Below are 20,675 nucleotides of genomic sequence, written 5' to 3' on the forward strand. Positions count from 1 at the left end.
AGTCAAATAGATTTATCTCTATATCAAGCAGTCAGCATTTTGCCAAAGGAATTTCAACATTTTTTTTTCAGATCATCTCTATATATACTTGGTACATGAGGATCCTTCTTTCTGGTTGAAAAACCTCCATACAAATTAAGCATCTAGATCCATAGCACAAAGATTAAGTCTATTGTTTGTTTTTTGGTTTTGAAGAGGACCAATGATATCAAGGGTGATGTCTTGACTTGCAAGTGAATTAGATTTAAGTGAGGCAGGGTCATACAAAGTTATGGGCTTCATTATGTCTTCTAGAGTCATCAAAGTCCAGTGGCAAGACCAGTGATGGCTGAGATGCAGTGGATGACCTTGGCATCTTTGATATCTGACCAAGCTATAACTGCTCTACAATACCTGCTTCAGTTGCCTTCGTGACCACTGGAACAAATTGTTATCATCCACCCATTTGAAACCACCCTAACTCAGATTTGAGGCCTGTCAGTTAACCTCAACCTAGTTTTAGCCTGTTTTCCTAGATGGTTTACCAGGGTGTGATTGTTGTACATGCTACAGCTTCTTGGAGTTATAGGTGGATACCAAAGGTGGATAAGCAGCCCTGGAAAGAGCTCAGCAAGCCCTCACACCAGAGATGTGTGTGAACAACTCATATATCTCCCAAATCTTATGAAAAACTATTTTTATCAAATCCCTTTTGTCAGATCACAAGATATGGGAGGCTATGGAGGTTGTAGCTGAATAGGTGAGAGACAAATTTGTTGGCTGTTGTCCTTCATTCTTGAAGAGGACCGAAATAACATCACTATGTTGGGGTCAAGGTACAGCGTGTCCAACTGTGGCTGATCAGAACAATATGAACTCAGAAAGCTATACCACAGCTCAGACACAGATAGTCCATATGAACATTTGGTATGGAGACACCTCTAAATTTGGGCATCTCGCATTTCTGAGAGATAAATTAGAACTAGCCAGAAGAAGGGGTACAAGGTAGAGCCAGAAGTATCCCAAATCTAGTCAGTCACAGTGAAGACAAGTTGTCAGGTAACAAAAAGCCTCTACCTAAAGCTTCCTTATAGAAAACTAGAACCTGCCTGCAATGCCTAAGATATCCTACCGGAAATCAAACCCAACCATAGATGAAATTCTGGTATTCATTTTGTTCCCCAAAATATGGCGGGTATCAACACAGACATAATCTCATTTTATTACTCAAGGAACAGTTTTTTTTCCAATGGAAGACTGTAAGAAGTCATCAAGTGAAAGTCAGCTTGGTTTTCTGATGTAGCCTGTATCGTGTGACTAATCTAAATGAGATGACTCTTCAAGAACCCAAATTCTCTTCATTTTTTCATTTTGGGGGCAGAATACCTTTTATCTTTTATCAAAAGCTTATGGGTAGCTTTCAGGTTATTCATTTTCCACCTCCAACCAGAAATCAAGCTTTCACCCCTGTGACCTTGTGACCCAGAAGCAGCTACATGGCACAGTAGATAAAAGTGTTGGCCTGGAATCAAGAAAACCCAAGTTCAAATCTGACCTCAAATATTTACTAGCTGTGTGACCCCATGTGGGCTAGTCATTTACCCACTCTTGGTCTCAGTTCAGTCATCTGTAAAATGGGCATGACAATACCTATAGTAACTACCTCACAGAGTCGTTGTGAGGCTCAAATGAGATAAAGATGTCAAATGCTCTTCAAACTTTGAAGTGCTCCATGAAGTCAGTTCTTACAAATAGTATTTCATGAAGATGCAGTTCTGTTTTTATAGTACTTATGTTATTTGCCTTGACAAAAGTCTGTCCTCGTGGCAGGTAAATTTCCAGACCCAGGTAACATTTCTAAGTGCTGTGTATACGTACACAGATAAGGCTCTTCCTGATGACAGGTGACTACAGCTAGGCCTCATTACTTTAAAAAACTTTAGGACAGTAATTAGGATTTAGATTCAACTTGCATCCAAGAGTCTCCTGCTTAAGGACAAATCTCAGAAGTTTATATAAGAGAAGAATATGGTCCACTATAAAAAATTAGCCCCAACTGAGGTAGGATCACCATTACTGGAGGTCTTTTGTCAAAGCCTAGATACCTACTTGGGGCAGCTAAGTGGTAGAGTGGATAGAAAACTGGGACTTAGAATTGGGAAGACTCATCTTCCTGAGTTCAAATCTGGCCGCAGACATTTAATAGCTGTGTGACTCTGGGGAAGTCACTTAACCCTGTTTGCCTCAGTTTCCTTATCTGTAAAATGAGCTGGAGAAGAAAGTGGCAACATTCCAGTATGTCTGCCAAAAAAAACCCAAATGGGGTCGCAAAGAGTCAGACACAACTGAGCACAACAAAGATCGCTACTTGCCAGGTACAACACAGAAGAAATTTTTTTTTTCTGGTATGGATTAGACTAGATTCCCACTGAGGCCTTCCAACTCTAAAATACCTTATCCAGTGTTCTTTCCACTACACTTCAAACCGCGGCATATCTATATACCTTTTTGATGCAGGGAACTCTGGGAGAACTAATTAGCCAAAACAGTGGCAACTACTCTGAAATATATCCTCAAAGAGTTGCCCTGGAGGCTGAGAAGTTAAGTGACTTACCCAGGACCTCACAGCCAGTACCTGTCATGGGCAGAACAGATAAAGAACTCCAAACTGGGTCTTTCTGACTCTAAAGCAGGTTCTCTATCCACTACAACATGATTCCTCTCATCTTTTTACTTAGCATTCAAACTTAAGAAATCACTCTTGCTAATATAAAATTATAATAATAATAATAGTTAGCATTTACATAGCGATTTAAGTTTCACAAAATGATTTACAAGTGTTATCTCATTGGATCCTCACAATGCTAGGAGATAAGGTGCTCTTCTTATCCCCATTTTGCAGAGGAGGAAACTGAGTCACCGAAAGGTTAACTGACTGCCCAGGGTCTGAAGCTGGATTTGAACTCCAAGTCCAACATTATCCACTGTACCACCTAGATTCCTTAAGGAAAAAAGAACAGAAACAAAGTATCTTCGATGGATTCGTTTTGACTATAGCATTAAATTTTCAAATAAAGGGAAGCGATAGCTGGTGTTTTCCAAGAAGGACTTTTTGAACTATCGAACAAGTTACAGCCCCACTTTGATACATAAAAAATCACACTTCCTTCATGAGATGTAATCTTTGTTGCTACCCAGACACCCAATCAGTTTAAGGTATCTGATGATATCTAGTAATCAGACTTGGCTATACTAGTCTTGCTTGCGTTCATTGATAATTCCCATGACTTGAAATTGGAACTGAATGAAAAGCAATCATTTATTGGCTACGCTCAAACTCTGCTTATCCAGAAAACCTCATAATAGCATCCACACAAACGTTGTTAAGCTTTCTTATCCAGTCTGATCTTTTCTTTTTTCTCTATGAAACTAAGAAAATGGCCAGATAGGCAAGGATTTAATTCAATAACTCAGACATTTGAAGGAATAATCACAGAATATTATTTTATTTAAATTGCCTCTGGGTGAATTAAATTCAGTTTTCCATATTTTTTTAAATTCTAAACTCATGGTAAACACATCTGAAACTTGCCCTTATACAGCATTTCAATAGAAATGTCATGGTGCTATTACTGAGAGGACCATAGGTAATCCCATAAGACAGGTACACATGAAAAGATGAAGGATAAGGTCCTTAGAGAATAAAAAAGGGTTATCTTGTCATCTATGGAATAGCATTAACTTTGACAGATTTATTTGTTCTATTCATCTAGCAGATGCATTTACCTCAATCACTGAAAAGTTTTACAAAATAGAAGAACTTAATACCGGTATGGTCCTTAGAGATCCTCTAATCCAACATCTTACCCAGAGATCCCCTAAGAGATCCCACACAGATGATCATGCAAATTTTCCTTGAGAGATTCAACTCTTGGATGGTAAGTATCGTAAAAGAATGTACATGTAAACAGCTGGATCTGATCAAACAGATGCTTGGAGTGCATGACTGCCCAAGGCAGACTATTCCAGTTTTGAACAATTCTTATTATTAGGAAGTCCTTCCTGATAGTAAGCCAAAAGTGGCTTCGAAATAACTTCCACCCAAAAAAATCTTAGTTCTGCCTTTTGGAACAGCATAAAATAAGTCTATCATCTCAACTACAGGACAGGCTTTCAAGTATTTTAAATGAACTGCCATATCTGTCCCTAATTTTGAAGCTAAAATGTCCCCCATTGCTTCAATTCCAGATTCCTCACCATCATGGTTGCCACATGCCCTGACCCCTGGATGCATTCTAGTTTCTCAGGATTTCTCTTAACATGTGGCACTCAAATAAAACAAATGAAAACAGCAAGCTGCAGCCCACTGGCCAAATGTCTTTTTTTGTGCAGCCCATGAGCTTACATTCTTAACTTGCAGGGTATACAGAAACAAAAGGCAGGCCAGATTTGGCCCACAGGCCATAGTTTGCCAAACCCTGCAACAGTCATAGGTTGCCTGATTCATACAAAGCACAGATCACAAATACAAGTCTTTTTGTTAAATAAATATATAAACCAGAAAATAAAATGATATCCTTATTTTTCCTTACATGACAAACTCACTATACTGGTAGCCATAAGACCTGGGTGCCAATCCTAGTCCTTCCACATCTTAAATATGTCGTCCATGGTATAGTGACTCCAGCTGTCTGAAAATCGATTTCCTCATCTGTTAAAAACAATCTCACAACAGACCTCCCTGCCTCTGACAGTTGTCATAGAGAACATACAAGATAATGTAAAGAAGCTGTAAACACTCATACAAATGTAAAATTGTGCTTCTTTGATTAGACGTAGCCTAGAAGATGTCTAACAGATTGTAGTTAGCTGCAGATTTTCACATGGGAGGAAAGAACAGAAATGATTCCAATTTTGTGGCCTGGCATCAGCTGTCCTGATGGGTGCCCATGGTTCAACCCAACACAGGAAACGATTCACTCACTAGATGATGATTTTTTTTTCAATGTACTTGCTATGCAGCCAGATTCCCAAGGAGGATGTCTCAGAGACTGCACAGAATCAGTCATCACTGCCAGTTTCTAGGGATTGGGCTAGTCCATTTTTGTCCTAATCCCCTAGGAGTTGACATTTGGTTCTCCTGCTTCCATTCTGGCCTCAAGAATAGTTCAGTCTCTATTGTGCAAATAAGTTTGATGCTAAGGTATATGTAGAACCTATGTCGGATTACATGCCGTCTTGGGAGGTGGGGAGGAGAGGGAGGGGGAGAAAATTCGGAACTCAAAAACTTGTGAAACTGAGTGTTGTAAATTAAAAATTAAAAATAAATTTAACCTAATTCCAACTGCTTCTCTAAAAGCACAGATACCAATTTAAAATAAAACTGAAGCATCTCAAGATTCATAGGAAATCCACATTAAAATTAGTTTAAATCAAAATATCATTTCCTTTCTATAAAATTATGTTATTCACATTTCTGTTGTTTTTGTTTTAAGGGGAAAAAAGGTGATTTCAGTCTCCAGATAGCAGAGGTCAAGCTCTGTACCGCCTGTGGAGAGGGCCTAACTGAATGCCTAAAAGCTAGGGGTCAATCAGTCAATAAGCATTATCAAGCATTTTCTATGTGTTGAACACCATACTAAGTCCTAGGGATACAATGAAGGGCAAAAACAGTCCATGCCCTCAAGGAGTGTACATTCTAAGGGGAGGGGGGCAACTTGCAAATAACTGGGAATATTCGAGATATAGAGTGAAAATAAAAAAGTAACTCAGCAGAAAGGCATTGACAACAAACAGGACAACCAAGAAAGTCCTCCTGCAGAAAAGTGGGATGTAAGGAAGGAAGGAAGAGGCAAAGATGAGGAGGCAGAGCATTCCAAGGAGAACGGATAGCCTATACAAAGGCATGGAAGTAGGACAAGGAATGCCATGTGTGAGGAACAGTGTGTAGGATAGAGTAGCTGGATCCTAAACTACGTGAAGGGGAGTAAAGTATAAGACTGAAAAGGTGGGGAAGCTTTAAATGCCAAACAGAGAGCTGGTGATTATTGCAACCCCAAGTGATTCAAATGGGTGGGTCAAGATTCCCAGCCATCCTTAACTATACCTTCAAAGGTGGAAGAGGTCGGTAGCAGGTCACTCTATTACCATGGACAGTTCTTCAGAACACGTAGGCATTTTATAAATACTAGCCATAGTAAAACAAAGAAAAAGTAAACCCCTTCAATTGCCTCATGTCCATAATCTCCAGTATACTGTAAAAATTAAATAAATATGAAGCCACGCAGAGGTTCTTATCTTTTTTTATACCATGAACTCCTTGGCGAGTCTGATAAAACATATGGACCCCTTTTCAAAAAATGTTTTTAAATACATAAAAGACATAGGATTTATAAAGCAAAATAATTATATTTAAATACAGTTATCAAAATACTTTTTAAAAAATAAATCCATGAACCTACAGTTAAGAATCATGAGAATATGACTTCCAAACAAAATACACTCTTCCATCACATCCCTCAGGCATTAATGGATGAATTAGAATGATGACAGAGAAAGAAAATAATACCCATCAGTTGAATTTTACAATAGTCTGAGGGGGTTATAATAGTGACCATCACTAAAAGGATTGCTGTGGGGATAGCAAAGGGAGGCCACTGCTGAGTTGGGTCATTTTTCAGACTTGTTCAACTCTTCATGACCCCAATTGGGGTTTTCTTGGCAAAGATACTGAAGTGGTTTGCCATTTCCTTTTCCAACTCATTTTACATATGAGGAAATTGAGGCAAACGGGGATAAGTGACTTGCCCAGTGATAAGTGACTTGCCCAGCTAGTCAGTGTCTGAGGCCAATTTTGAACTCAGGAAGATGAGTCTTCCTGCTTCTGAACCCAGAGCTCTACCTACTTTATCACCCCATTGGAGGGAGTACTCGTACCAAAAGAATAATGGATCTTATAATCTTACCATTAATAATGTGTCCATTTTAGAGTCACCTTAGTTCAGCCATCTTATAATAAATAGCATTATATACCTTTTTATGAGCTAACTAACATTGCCCAAGCTACTACTTTGTCTTTAATGGGGCTCTAAGAATCAATCAGCAGGTATATATTAAGTACCTACTATGTGCCAGGGCCCATGCTACCTGCTGAGGATACAAACACAAAAGTAAGCCATTTTCTGCCCTCAAAGAGCTTTCATGTTACTAGAGGGAGAGAATACATCTTGGGCAGTTGTGGTCAGGATATGAGCTTGGGTCTAGACTATCATAAAAATTTCATATGAAGCCACAGTGCTCTAGTTTGTCATATCCTTTCTAGATTATGAAACCCACACCAAGAGGTGATAAAAAGTGGAGATAGAGGGAAAGAAGTCTGACATATAAGATTGATGGCAATGTGCTAATATATTGGCTAGCATCCAACGGCTTGGTGAAAAGCAGGATGGGTTGAATAAAGCATAGGAATGAAATTGTATTCTCATATGGGCAGATAACAAACCACTACTCAAGTGCATTGTTATAACCAGATTCCCAGAGGCTCAGCATTTATAATGATCTAGTCCTTGAGAAAGCCACAGAGCCAAATCATTGATAATAGTAAGTAGTCCACTGGGGAAACTAAAGCCTCCTGCCTAGCCCAGAATAAAACCACACAATTAGTTGTATATGACATTGCTCCCCATCCACATCTCATGTCCCCACATACAGGTTTATTTTACACCAACATCGCAGGATCAGCAGCTGCCATTGGCAAAGGAAAGGTGAAAGCAGCTTAGAGTTGCAGCTGACAGGGAAGAGTGATCAGGCTATGATCTGGTGGACCAGGGTCAGGTGGCTGGGTGTGGATGCATTTGTGTCCGTGGAAGTAAGTGTGTGAGAGAGACTGCTGGCATATGGATTATCTGCTAATATCCCATTCAATGTTCATCTTTGTCTGCACAAATAAACCAGCGTGTGCTACATGCTTTTATAAACCTCACAGCACACAAAAGCAATCAACCTTTGGGCTCATTGACTCACTCATAGTTGAGGGAAGGGGAGGAGGGATATAAATGAAAAGTGAAAAAGATGAAAAACGTTAACAGTAGCAGAAAATTAACGAGAATGCATCTATGTCAGTGCACTTCCCTAGCTTCTCCAAATATTTGTTGAATCTGGCCTTGGGATATCTGGATTGTCAATCACTCTCCCTGCACAACTGTATTCACTAGACAAACTACATTACTACCCACCAACACATGTTTCCAAAGATCTTATACATAATGTAGCCTGTTTAGCAAAACCACTTAACAGTATTTATTCAATTTAAAATGATGGGTGATAATTCCTTAGCCTGAATTGGGAAGGAAAGTCTTGGTCCAATATCCAGCATCTTAATGGTTATAACCAGACTGGACAAGAAAGCCAGTTTTGGAGGTGGCAGATGTGGTTACAAGCTCTAGCTCTGCTTCTCTAGCTGTGTGTCTTTCACTGAATTATTTAAAATCTTTGAGCCTCATAGTTTGCTCATCTGTGAAATGCAGATAATGATATTTGTACTTCCTGCTTCACAGAGTCTTAGAGAGGAAAGTGCTTTGTCAATTGTAATGCCCTATTCAAACGCAATAGGATCATAGATTGAGACCCGGAAGGAAGCCCATAGGTCATCAGGACAACCCTCCCCTCTCATTTTACAGATGAAGAAACTGAGGCTTATGGTGACACTGTCACTAACTACCTGAGACAGGATTTTGAACTCAAGGCTTTCTGATTCCAGGTCCAGTTCTCCATTCATTGCACCACACTGCTTCTTATTAACTCGGAAGCTTCATTTCTTGCTTATTCTGCCCACTTTATAGACTTGTTGTATGGATTGTGACGATAATCCTAACAGCTTCCATTTATGAGAGTGCTTTGACATTTATAAAGCATTTTACATACATGACCTCATTTGACCCTCATAACACCGAGTTAGATAGTACATTTATCATTATCACCATTTTACTAATAAGAAATCAAAGCTCAGAGAAATCATTTTCCTATAGGACAAATTTGACCATATTCCTCACCTACTCAGTAAACTCCTGTGGCTCCCTGTACTCAGCAGATCAAGTACAAACTCCTCTGGTTGGCATTTAAGGACCTTCATAATCTGTACCTAATCCATCTTTCCACACTGATTATATATTTCTACCTTCCCCCTGGGGTAGTTAAGTGGTGCAGTGGATAGCGTACTGGCCCTGGAATCAGGAGGGTCTGAATTCAAATGTGACTCTAGAGATGTACTGTCCTCTCATTTTATAGTTGAGGAACTTAAGACCCCAGGAGTTAAGTGAGTTGCTACAGATTGCACAGTGAATCAGTAAATAATACTTGGCATAGATCTTGCATTTACTTATTTCTGGATATATTACATTCCCTGCCACCCCCCAAAGTAGAACAGAGTGTAAATACGTTTCATTTTAATCTTTGTATTCCCAGCATACAGCACAGTATCTGGTATACAGAAAGCATTTGATAAATGTTTATGGAATTATCGAACCAAAAGGTTCACCTGTCCTAACATCCATCTCATTTGAGAGCCCACCTTCTACCCCTTCCTCTTTCAGTCTTGATATCTCTTTTGAATTAAAAAAAACTCAAGGCATTAATCAACATAGGTAGATGTGAGCACATTTGCTTAATTTTAAAATTGACAATGCTCTTTTCTACCATTCTTCAATACTAAAAACTAGAGGGGTTTTTTTCTCCAAAAGCTTAATTTGTATGGGGAAAAGGACATTTCCCATTTTTTATTATTAAATACTAATCTGGACTAAGCTATTTGAGCTAAAACCTGGGCACCTGGTATATGAAAGGTTTAAAGTAAAGAATTCCCAACAGTGAACCACAGTTATATCTCACTTAATGTATCAGTCCCTTATCCTTGGGTTATTGTAGGTTATTGTTATTGTAGGTGCCCATGGTTATTTGGGTAATGGAGCTCCATTTTCCCCGTTGGCAAAGTTTTCAGCAACAAAGAAACACTGAATCTAGGTTAACTCCTAAGGCAGAAGCATCTGTCACAATGACACCACCTGCTTGCCCACTGGGTGTTGAGGCTAGAAATACAATAAAAGATTCTTTGGGGGAAGAGGATGGATGATACCTAAGAACCACTGTATAGGCTTGCCTAAATGCTCCCACTGTGGATTCATTCCCCTAAATCAGATGCAAAGCCTTTGCCATAATCTGTAGCACTCCTTATGAGTGCTTTGGAAGTCTTTGATTGAAACAATGACCAGGATGATGAAGATGATGATGATAACTAGCATTTATAGAGTGCATTAAAGTTTATAAAGTGCCTTACATGTTAATTTATTTGTTATGCTTACTCAACTCAGCACGAGGAGGCAGTGGAGAGAGTGCTGGTCCTAGACTCAATAAGACTCCTCTTCCCAAGTTCAAATCCAGCCTTAGACACTTATTGGTTGTGTTACCCTGGGCAAGTCACTCAACCCTGTTTGCCTCAGTTTCCTCATCTGTAAAATGAGCTGGAAAAGGAAATGGCAAACCCCTCCAGTATCTCTGCCAAGAAGACCCCAAATGAGACCAGGAAGAGTTGGACATGACTGAAAATCATTAAACAACAACAATAACTTGATGAACAACTTTTAAATGCTGAGGAAAAAAACCCCAAGGATTTTTTTCACTTATTTCTGGCAAAACTAAGATTTAGGGCTGCTTGGTCAGAATCAAGATGGAAGGAATAAAATGGGGGGCGGAATTACAAGCCATAAAGGTCAATGAACTCTGGCTATCAGTCCATTAATTTAATATTAGTTTTGAGTTCACAGGATCATAGCCTTGGAGCTAAAAGTGACCTCAGAAGTCAAGGTCTACTAAACATCACGTCCTACATGAGGCCTTTCCTGATCCCCACAGCTGCTAGTGTCTCCCACCCAAAAAACTACCTCATATTTACTTTTTATAAGCCTAGGAGTTATAACACAATGTAAGCTCCTTAAGGGTAAGGACAGTTTTGTTCTTGAAGATAGAACAGTGCCTGGCACATAGTAGGTACTTTAAAAGTGCTTCCTTTTTTATTTGGTTAAAATGAGGAAACTGAAGAAAGTTTAGATGGCTTGCTCAATTTCAATCAGTTAGTAAGTGGAAGGTTTTGGACCCAATGCTTCTGATTCCAAAGCCAACACTCCTTATACCATACCACAATGCTGCATGACATAATAGAGAAAATGCTGCTTTATGTCCAGAAGGATGTGGATTCAAATCCTGCATTGAGTCTTCATAGCTGCCTGACCCCAGGCAAGTAACCTTAGCATATCGATATCAGGCTACTCCCATGGACTTATCTAAATCATAAACAGAGTTCCCTATACTGACAGATATCAGAGATGCTACATAACACATGGATTAATATGAAGCCCTCCCATCCTTATTAGGGTCCTTTGGTACTAAACAGAGCAGATGATTGAGATCTGTAATGGAAATCTTATCTCTTTGCCCTCAAAGCACAACTACAATTTTCCACTCAGGTGGGCAGATAACACATAGCTGGTGCTCAGTAAATATTTGCTAAATGTGCATGTGTATATGCATGTATATGTCTGTATATATGTATTTACATATACATATACACACATAAAGAGAGCTAAATATATATAAATATATACACATACAGCTATGAATACATACATACATGCATATAATATACACATTCACATACACATAGGGATAAATATATAAATACATACATATCACTATGTATACACATAGTTATATATACACATATACATACATACATACATACAATGTATGTGTCTGTATATATGTGCATGTATATACACGGAGAGCTAAACACATATAAATATATACACATCATTATGTATACATATGACTAAGTATACACACATATACATATGCACATGTGTATATATGTGCATGTATGTATAAACACACATACACACACAGAAAGCTAATATATAAATATACATCACTATATATGCCTATAGGAATATATACATATAGATGTATATACACACACACATAAAGAGCTAAACATATGTACCTGTCACTATACATACATATAAATTTATAAAACACATATACATGTATGTATACACACACACCAGGCTTTTTTTGGTTCTTAAAATCATATGGATTACAATATTCTGAAAGTTTAGGAGATACAAACTCCACCTTCCTTCATCTGGCTATATTTACAAACTCACTCAACAAGGACGAATTTTCTTAACCTGAACCAGGTATTGCTGACCTCTCCCCTCTCCCCTGATCTTGTAACTTTGGATCTGAGCCAGCATTCCCATGTAGCCAGAGGCCTTACAACCTCTAAAATTTTCTCTCAGGAAATAAGGCAGAAGCAAAATGAAAATTTCCATGTTATGATTTGAAATTATTTGGAGGGGAACTTTTTTTAAGTTCCATAAGCAATATGGCTGGGGGGAAGAAAGGGAGTGCTGTCCATTCACTGGTGCCAGAAGCTCACTCTGAGACACCTTAGTGTCAGATTTCATTCTAGGAATCACCATTTATCCTTATGCTCTGCGGACCTATGAAAGTGGCTAAAGCTTCATGCACTTCCTTGCTACACTCAGCTTCAGCCAAATGAGATGCAGAACTGAGGAAACGACCAGAAGGAAGCCGAATCAATACAACGGCCAGTCTGCTTCCAAGCACTGGCAAGTATAGAGTGTGGGCCGGGTGTGCCAGCACACTTGGTCTAAATTCTGTGAATGCCTGTGGCGCCAAGCAGGATTCCTAGAAATGACTCCTCCATGCCATTCCAGAGAAGTCGATTATTTCTTTGATGAAATTAGGAGTATCTTGGGATCTCATTCTGAAAATAGGCTTTGTTTGCATAGCCCTCTCCCTCCCCCATCCTGATTAGCAAGACCCTTCTGGGTCCCCCTTCATCTAGGTGGGCTCTAGTAGGGTGCTGGAGCCAGCTGAACTGGATCAGGAGAGCCATTTGTTAAATTTTCAACATCCACATCACAGAAATCAGCAAATGCTACAAATCAGGCCTTGATTTACTGTTTTGGTGATCATCTGCCTTAAGAAAGTGATGGAGAAAATGTTAATAATGCAGATTAAACTTTAAAATATGTCCTGTGTATATTTTTTTTCTGGAGAATCAGTTGTGAGACATTTACCAGCATACCCCCAGCCACGTTTCACTTTATTCCTAGGCCAGCTTCCCATCAGGCACCTTGCCCACATGCATATCCTCTATTGTGGAGACAATTAAGGGCATAATATAAAATCCATATGAAAGCAACTTTGCAATTTTTAAAGTGTTCTTGTCTAAATTTTAAGTAAAATGTGTTTCAAACTTTTGGCTTGCTGCCCATAAGCCCAGAGGACACAGAGCATATCTTCCTTTTATTTCATTATATGAAATCCTTCAAGTTCTATCCATGAGAGTTTCTTGGCAAAGATATAGGAATCATTTGCTATTTCCTTTACCAGCTCATTTAACAAATGAGGAAACCAAGAAAAACAGAGTTAAGTGACTTGTCCAGGGTCATACAGCTACTAAGTATGTGAGTCCAGATTTGAACTTGGGTCTCTCTGACTCCAGGTCTGGTGCTCTATCCACTGTGCCGCCCAACTGCCCTCATCTTCCAGTGAAGGAAACTGAGGCTCAAGGAAAACCCCCAAAGGGGTCACAAAGAGTCAGATATGACTGGAAAATGACTGAACAAAAAAAATAGCCCCCACTTCCAAGGGGTGTTATACAGATCAAACGAGCTAAATATGTAAGGTATTTGGAGAACCTTAAAGTATAATATATAATTATATATATACTATATTATTTATTATAGTATATATATATATATCTAATATATACATATACACATACACACGTATATACACTATATAAATGTGAACTCTCAGAATTATCCTACACCTCCCAGATTCTTAACCTGGTCTGCTTACATAAAGGATTTGCCTACAATTCCACGCTTCATGAGCTTATCTTCGTACACTTGACCTCTAGTATGTGCATCGGTTCCCTCTTAAGTGGCTGAACCTATAGCCCTGATCTTGTCCCCCAAACTCTTCTCCTTTGCTGTTGATGACCAAGGTCCAGTAAGTAAATCATTATCTGGAAGCAGAATAGATTGTGAAATCCCAATTGATTGTTATCTGTTATTAAAATCTTAAAAAGATTTATGAGGCAAGTTAGCTACAAGTGAAAATTCTATTGGAGATTATTAACCAAGCTGTAGTGAAAATGATGGTTTTTTTTAATGAACGAAATCTTTATTCTGCTGTGACTCTACCTGTGTGCTTTGACTCAGAGAGCAGGAAAAGCAGGGAGTACCAGCATCAGCTCCTAGGCTAGCCATTGTGGGTCTGAAGAACTGGGATAGGCAAAGCTTTCAGAGCCTGAGCCCCAAATAAAAATCATAGCTACCCAGAACTTTAGGCAGTTATGTGCTTGATGTCAAACAAGTCACCCAGGTCTTGAGGGAGAGGTTCATCATAGTTGGAGGAAATGAGCCCCAGGCTGGTCCCAGGTAGCCTTGTTGGCTGTTAAAAAAAAAAAGCTAGTTTCTCCATGGTTCTCTAAATCACAATTGCACTGAGGAGTTTTGGCCATCACTATTCAACATTGAACAGCTACTGTCTAGGCCCAGGCTCTTGACCCAGCCCTGTCACTCTGTCACCTTCTTCCCGATACCCTTCATTTGGTGCTCATTTGGTGACTGACCCCAGAGCCATCCTCTAGGCCACTGCAAAGCCTCTGCTCCAATCACATCTAAACTGAGTCACCTACACCCTCATTTCTACCGTCTCCACCAGGTCAGAAGACCTAGCTTCAATACAAGCTCCAACAGGGATTTTCAGGAGCAAGGCTGAGACATTAACCTTATTTGAGCTTCAGTTTAGGTTTCACATTTGTGAAATGAAAATAATATTACTTGAACTCTACAGGGTTGTTGTCAGCAAGGAATCAGTCAGTTAATTAACAAGTATTATTAATAGCCAACATTTATAATGTTTTAAGGTCTGCAAAGCAAACCCTATTCCCTTTATCAATGCAGATCACAACCTCTCTATGTCAATCAACTGTCCATATCTTTCTAACAAATCCTCTATCGAGAGCACACCTAATATCTCAAGGGAACCAACATAGCACTTGGGCTATCTATTTTTCTTCTCATTATGAGTGTATGACCAGCCTGTCCGTCTCTTTTTTCCATTCCATACTCCTCTTCAACACTTTGTGTGCTTGTTACCACTAGAAATATGTTTCAACCTGCTGATTTATATTCCCTGTGCATCTTCCCATTGCCTTCTGGGTCATGTGCAATTTTATGCTTCGGAGACAGTGCTGTACAATAATTCCCAGCCACACAGCATCATTGGAATAACATCAGTATTCAAGAGATGAGTTTTTGTGGCAGTGAGCATTCGACATGGCATTAGCGAAAGGTCTACATAATTTCCTCTGTGTGTTCCATTTTGATCTATTTTTCTAACCAACTCTGGGCTCTAGTCATTGTCCATCTGTGGTACCTGCCTAAAATATGTGTGGACTAACTCAGTTTCAGCCTAAACAATATGGGCTTTTCATCCACATTGTTTTCACAGTGTGGATGTTTACACGGATTTCTTTCCCATGATTTTTTTTTTGTTTTATGGTTATTTTTTCCATTATCATTTCCTATTATGCTCTGAGAAGACTGTAGTATTCTAGGACTTAGAACAACTGGTGTGATTTTATCAATGAAGAGCAGAGCTAGAGAATCTCACTTGGGTTCTGCCTAGGCTATCTTTGATAAAGAACATAGCTTATGGCAATATAGAAGCATTCAGGAGCCCTATTTCACACCTCATTAAATGACAATCAGCATATATCACTGGACATTTATTCATTCAACCAACATTTATTTAGTAAATATCATGTGTAGACCCCTGTTCAAGATACTAGGAGAATATGAAGTTTAGAAAAATGAGAAAGTCCTTTGCCCTCAAGGAGCTTACATTCTAGAAGCTTGGTATCAGAAGCAGGATTGGAACCTGGGTCTTCTACTATACCTACCCACTATGACACCAGGTTTCAGATGGGAAAAGTTGCCCAAAATAGCAACTATTAAATTCTGATTAGAGCTTCCTTTTTATCACATTTCAAAGGCAAAAATATGTGTAAAACAGGTCAAAGGGATAACAAAAATTAATCTCATGCTCAATGTTTCAGAAAATTAGGTTATCTGAGTTAGGCTTCTTACCCCACTTTGAACATAATAGCACAATTTTTACAAAGAAAAGAAAGCAAACAATCTTATTTACTGAAATCAGAGAGAGACCCATGGCACTCTTTTCTATCAAACTGAGATCTTTTTTTTAATGGAAACACTGCATTCCAGGGCAAAACAGTACCCACAAAGGAAAGCTCATTATGGACAATAAAGGCCACCCATTCATGGGAACAACTGGGCTAGGATTGTATTATGCTCAAAGGCAAATACTTCTTTTATTCATAAGTTTGTTTTGTTTTGGATTACTGAATATGTACAGTAGTTGGAAAATAAGCCTGCAACTATTTACACAGAAACTTCAGCTGAGGACCTTAGATCTTTCCATTTAAACTGAACTTTTTTAAAAATAAGAAATATGTTTGATGGTATCTGAGTCACTCACTTGATGATATCTCATGCAAAAATAATTCAAACCATAGGTATGAGCTGAGGTCATCAATAGTTCAACATATCCCTCAAAGCTGACATATCCCTAAGGCAGGGTCCTAGGTGGGCATATGGAGATTTCAAAATGAGGGCTGCATTAAGCAGTGGTGAGCCCTCCTAGGAAAAATAAATGTGGGTGCCCATGACACAAGCTCCCTGGGCGGCTACACCATCTGCAAAATGGCTAGGCCTGATCAGAGCATTTATCCAAGGCAGTGTGCTATATACTAGTGCTTCCTCACCTTTACCTTCCTTTTCTCCCTTCACCTAAGTTATAATGGTAAGAAAAAAGTAAGGGAGGGGAAGACCAGGAAAAAAAAGAATCTGAAAGTCAAACAGATGGATTGAAGGACTTCAGAATCATGTCCAACTCTTCCTTCTTACTCACCATTATATCAAGAGTTCTTAACCTTTTTGTGTTGTGGACACCTTTGGTAGTCGAGCAAAGCCTATGGATCCCTTCTAACAATAAGGTTTTTAATGCACAAAATAAATACATAACATTATAAAAAATTGTATTGAAATGGAGTTATCAATTTTTTTAAGTTCATAGATCTGGGTTAAGAATTTTTATGATTGTATATCATGAGTTGCAAGTCTTATCAATCTTATGTCTACACCATTCTTCCCATTGTCTCCACTCATGCCACAACTCATATAGTTCAGGTCACCCTCTTATCTGGATTACTGCGAGAGCCTCTGCTAATAATAATTGGTCTCCTTGCCTCCAGTCTGTCCCCTCTCCAATCCTTCCTCCACACAACTTGCAAACTGACATTCCACGTGCACAGGGTTAACCATCTTATTTCCTTGCTTGAGAAGCTTCAGTGACTCCCTATGGGTCTAGGTAAAATACAAACTCAGGGCAGTGGAGAGAGTGCTGAGCCTGGAGTCAGGAAGATTCCTCTTCGTGAGTTCAAATCTGGTCTCAAACACTTACTAGTTGTGTGACCCTGGGCAAGTCACTTAACCCTGTTTGCCTCAGTTTTCTCATCTGTAAAATGAGCTGGCGAAGAAAATGGCAAACCACTCTAGTATCTTTGCCAAGAAAACCCCAAATGAGGTCATAAACAGTCGGACATGACTGAAATGACCAAACAACCACAAAATACAAACTCATCTATTTGGTATCTAAAGCCCTTCATGATCTGATTGATACCTATATTTCCATTCTAAATTCATATCACTTTTTCTCACACTCTCTGATCACACTGCCCTATGAACTGTTCACCTTCTGCAGAACTCCATCTCCACCTCTATGCTTTTGCATAAGCTATTCCTCCCATCAGGAGTGCCCTCCCTTCTCACCCCAACCTGCTTCAACTTCTCAAACTCCTTGCTCTTTTCAAGGCTCAGTTCAAGTGTCATATCCTACAAGAGACCTTTCCTGATTTCCCCATGATTTCCCCTCCACCCAAATTACTTGGTGTTTCTCCTGTATGTATCATGCTCCATTTACTTTTCTGCATCTATGTTGCATCTCCTCAGTAGAATGCTAGTTCTTTGGCCTGTCTCATTACTGTTTTGTATCTCCAGCACCTGACACATAGTAAGCACTTCATAAGTGTTTGTCGAATTGAATAGCTACTCAATCCAGAGCAAGGGTTCTTAACCTGTGATCTGGGAACAATTTTTAGGCAGTCTCTTACCTCGTGTTGGAAAAAATTACATCTTTATGTTCACTAACCTGTAACCAAAATTTAACTTTTCCTTCAATTATGATTGTAGGCAACAAACAACAGTAGTATTTGCAGGTCCCATGGCTTTGTCACCAACAGAAATCACAGGTATATTCATAGCACATTAGAGTTATTACAGACATGACAAGATAACATTTATACTCATGAATACCTTGGTATTTCTTAGATCCACCACTAGATTGTAGGTGATTGCTGTCTTCCTTTCTGCAAATTGTATTTCAATAGAATGGGCTTCCTTCATAAATATATTTTATTATAAGTATTTAAAAACATTATTTTGGAAAAGGTCCATAGACTTCACCCAACTGCCAAAAAGGGGTCCATGACACAAAAGGTTAAAAACCTCTGATCTGGAACTTTCAAATCCTGATCTCTAAGCATTGGATTTCAGTGGCTAAGTTTTACCATGGATTTAATTGCATCATATGTTGGATAGAGTGCTGGAAATGGAGTCAGGAAGAACTGGGTTCAAATTCCACCTCCCACACTAACTATGTAACCATGGCCAATCTTTCTGAGAGAAACTGGGATTAATCATACCTATCTTACCTACCCTCAAAGATGGTGAGAAGCACAAATGAGATAATGTGCAGAAAATGCTTTGTGACATAAATTAGTTATTATTACATTATACCTAACAAATAATTAATATTTAAATTTTACATTATAACATTAATAGCAAATAATTGTATTTAATCATCTAAAGCAACATCCTAATGCAGTATCTACATGATGAGTAAAAAGAAGCCACCAACCCCACACTAACTTTAAAATAGTAAACACAAATGGTACTTCCCATCAATAAAATAAGAATGGAAAAACAAAGCTAGAAAATTGCAAGTATAAGTGCCCCCAACCAGCTCTGGTCTCCTCTTTCATCACCTTTGAAGGGTGTTTAACTTGCTCCCATATGGATAACAGTTGAATCTCCACAATGGGTCTTTTGGAGTCTTTCCATTGATTTATCAGAGGGAGTTATCACAGAAAGCAGGGTTTCCTCCTCTGGGTCTTGGCTACTGGTGTCACCTTTCCCTTATTTTGACACTCAAACTAAACACGACAACAAGATAAGAAGATGAAAAGCTATCCCTTTCTTAGGAAGCAAGCTCCAAGATATAAATCATCTGTATTTACCCAAGCTTTTCCATATGTCTAACATTCTGGGAAAGATTTCTTTTAATGTTTTTCTTCCTTTGCCACAGAATTGAAACGTGTTTCCTTTTCTAGCCTCAAAAGATAATACTATGAATCTGTTTTCCATATGGCTCACATCATCCTAGACCACATTTCTTTTCTAAATATCATTAATTCTTTCCTTATTAAATTAATGGCTGCCAAACAGATTTTAAAACTGCAAACCAATATAATAATCCCAACCAGGATTCAGTAGGAAGTAATTTGGGTTTGATCAGGGACATAGAATCAGACAGACCCAGTAGTAAAAGAGTCAGTCGGGGAGATCCCAATGGGACACCAGACTCAGCAATAAGTAGAAATTTCAACAGTCACAGAATCAGGAAATCTGACAAGCAACAGAAGAAGGTCCAGGCATGCAGGCAGTCAGTATCAGGTATCAGAGACCCAATCACAGGGCAGATTTTGTTTTACAGCAAACCTCGCCTGAATGACAATTCACCAAATCAATAAAGTAATTGGTAGGAAGAAAAGTGCCTGAAATCAGTTATCTGCTTCCTGGAATTGAAATCATGCAGAATTATAAAACTAATTTTGTCTATCAGAAGGAATAATAATCAGAGGAAAAACTTTAGAAAGCTACTTCAAATATATAGTGAGAGCATTTGAAACATAAACATGTATCTAGAGAAAAAGGCTAAATTTTCTTCTGCATAATGAAGCATATCAGATTTTTGTTGGAAATGCATGGACATAATGACAAGAAGACAGATTTAGTGATGACATAACAGTTATCTTCAAACGTATGGAGGCCTTTTGTCTCAGAGAAGAAAGAAAAGACATGTTAGTTTTGCTCCAGGGGGCAGAACTAAGAGCAATGGGTGGAAGTTCAAAAAAGGAAGATTTACACACAAAATAAAGAAAAACTTCCAAATAATTAGAACTGTCCTAAAGTGGGATGAGCTGTCTTTTGGGGTTGGTGGATTCTCCTATTTATTTATTATTTATACTTATTAAAAACTTCAAGCAGAGGATAGATAACTTCCTCTTAGGGATATTATAGAAAAGACTTAGTGAGACATAAGTTGGACAAGATCTAAGATCCCTTCCAACTCTGAAATTCTATGATTCCATGATCATTTTTAACATGAAGGACAGAATGTGT

The 20,675-nt window shown here is 38.7% G+C and overlaps 1 protein-coding gene across 2 annotated transcripts in view; it reads right to left on the minus strand.

The window, feature by feature from the left end:
- COL14A1 (collagen type XIV alpha 1 chain) overlaps positions 1–20,675 on the minus strand; it is a 254,847-nt gene that overhangs the window by 184,955 nt on the left and 49,217 nt on the right. The gene's annotated exons all lie outside the window — the stretch shown is intronic.

The sequence above is a fragment of the Trichosurus vulpecula genome, chromosome 1 (assembly GCF_011100635.1).
Source record: "Trichosurus vulpecula isolate mTriVul1 chromosome 1, mTriVul1.pri, whole genome shotgun sequence".
Taxonomy (NCBI): Eukaryota; Metazoa; Chordata; class Mammalia; order Diprotodontia; family Phalangeridae; genus Trichosurus; species Trichosurus vulpecula.